Source organism: Lathyrus oleraceus, chromosome 7 (genome assembly GCF_024323335.1).
Source record: "Lathyrus oleraceus cultivar Zhongwan6 chromosome 7, CAAS_Psat_ZW6_1.0, whole genome shotgun sequence".
Lineage (NCBI taxonomy): Eukaryota > Viridiplantae > Streptophyta > Magnoliopsida > Fabales > Fabaceae > Lathyrus > Lathyrus oleraceus.
The window spans coordinates 492,928,033-492,930,735 of NC_066585.1; positions in this window are offsets into that span (position 1 = coordinate 492,928,033).

The window sequence follows — 2,703 nt, forward strand, 5'->3', positions numbered from 1 at the left end:
TCAATTTCATTCGATCTCTCCAGTCAGGTTTGCCTTATTCCCATTACTTTATGCTTTTAATTTGAATGCTCTGAATGTATGAGGTATTATGGGTGAATTTGATACCCTTTTGATGCATGTGTTTGACAAGAGGTTTAGGCCTCCTACCCTTGGTTGCTTTTTGTGAGCTTTTTGTGAATTTTAATGGCATGATTCATGTGGTTACATTTTGATTTGGGGGCAACTCTTGATTACCCTATCTTGTTTCTCTAACCTGTTTGTTGAGTTTTGTTTTGTGAGGGCTCATATGACTCTTGCAGAGATGGCTTTCCTGGTGTTCCACTTTATTTGTGGGATACCACCTGGAGGTCTATTCCGATTACCTGTACTGACTGACTTTCTTTGATGGTGCTTAGCTTGGAAGGGTCTTTGGTTTTCTTATTTCTTAATTGTTGTTGCTTCGAATCTTTATCCGCGTGGTACCTTTACTTTTCCCGCATTTTACGGCTTTCTTAGGTTTCGTATAGCCTCTCGTGGCATGTCATTTAAGGTAGCGCGGTTCCTTCATCTAGGACTGCCTTTTTGCATGAGCATCCCTAAACACCCCAAACTCATTGATTTTTCTTCTCCTAAGAACACGTTATCTCTTTCTACTACAGGCGAGTAAGTCTCCAAAGGTCGAGCATCCAGTAGATTGCGTAGTAACGTCGTTCACCCCAAAACACAACCCTTACCCCATAGGTGGTCGAACTACATTTTGCTCTGATTTTCATCCCAGATGAGACACGTAGGCATAAGACGTGATGTCTTAGAGAGCACACTCCTCTTTAACCCATAGGTAGCCGAGCTACGAAGACTCTGATTCTCAGATTCAGATGAGATACGTATGTAGTGGATGCGACGTCCGTGCGAGTCATTTTCTTTTGACCCTTCTTTTAGTAAGTAGTACATTAGATAGACATAGACGCTTTTCTCATCCCTTCAATCATGTTTGCACAAATAAATTTTCAAACAAAAACAACAACCTTTGCAACAAATGTGAAAAGGGCTCCCTAGGAGTACCTAGGATGCTTTGGGTGCCTAACACCTTCCCGTTGCATAACCAACCCCCTTACCCAGATCTCTGACATTTTTACTAGTTTTTGATTCGATAAAACTTTTAGGTTTTTGTTTGCTTTCTAACCATTCCTTTGGATAAATAGAAGTGCGGTGGCGACTCGACTTGTATGATTTACCTTGGATTTAGTCAATATCTCTAATGGTAACGAATACCCCGCTACAGAAAAGTGGCGACTCTGCTGGGGAAAATTTGCCTAGTGGGTTTTGCCTACTTTTCATATTTGTTGTATTGTATTGTATTTTTTTTTGTGACATATTTTTGTGCAATTTGGGATTACTGTATTGTATGTAATGATTGATTTGCTTGATATTAATTCCTTGTATGCTTGGTGATCTTTGTGAGATGAGTTCTATACCCGAACTCGAGTGCACTTAGGATAGGAGAATGGCGTAGTCTTGTCGACTTGTGTGGAGTTATTCCTTAGCAAGTTGACTTGCAAGTCCGTTCACTTGGTGGAGGTTATGTTGGGATCAATAATGTCACACAAGTAAGTTGTGGTTAGACATTACTCTTTCCAATATAGACCTTAGAAGCCAATGACCTTAGTTTACCAAACCCATCTTGGCCTATTCGTAGGATGTAGTGCGAAAGTTGTTCAAGTGTAAGATTTGATACGATTGTTACGCGATACTACACTCATAAGAGTCTCTCTTGAGAATATTTTTGGAATACGAGTAGTCGTTTCTCCGATAATATCCAAAAGATGGGATGATGACTATGGGAACCTTTTGTAGAACATGTTTGGCAGGTTTAAACCTTAGTACACTCCCTTTGGGTGGTTCTTAACCTAAACTCCATGCTCGTGACTTGCAACAAACCCTTGATTCATGGTTGATACGTTCAGGTATCCTTAATATCAATGGAACTTGGGTGTTGATAAGGTGTAAACCATAATCCACCAAAATGGATGGTTGATATTAAGGATAACATGATCCATCCCATGACCTTTGTTTGGTGTGCTTTGCTTGATCCTTGAGTGTGATTGTTGCATTCATGCATTCATGCACCCATTTGCATTCATATCATCAAAATAATAAGAAAATTTTCAAGGAACTTAAGAGGTTTATTTGCAAAATTTTCAGACATGGAAAGACAAAGAAGGAATACAAAGAAGTACAGTTTCAGACAACCAGACTTGAAAGAGTTAAGGAATTTGACATCTTATGTATTAGATCCTTTGGGTTTCAAGGCTCGTTTTGGGAAGCTTCTTCCTCTTCTGACTACTCAGGTGGATGAAGGATTGGTGAGTGTATTGGTGTAGTTTTATGATCCCTTGTACCGTTGCTTCACGTTTCCGGATTTCCAGCTTTTGCCTACCCTTGAGGAGTATGCTTACCTTGTGGGTATACCTATTCTAGACCAGTTGCCGTTCAGTGGCTTGGAGAGTATTCCTACTTCTCAAGAGATAGCTGACATGTTACACATAGATGAATCTCTGGTTGGTGCTCATATGACTACCAAAGGAGGAATTCAAGGTCTCCCTTCTGAGTTCCTCATTGCTCAAGCTACTATATATGGGAAGGCCATGAGTGAGGATGCCTTTGAAGCCATATTTGTACTTCTCATCTATGGACTAGTGTTATTCCCCAACATCGCCAAGTTTG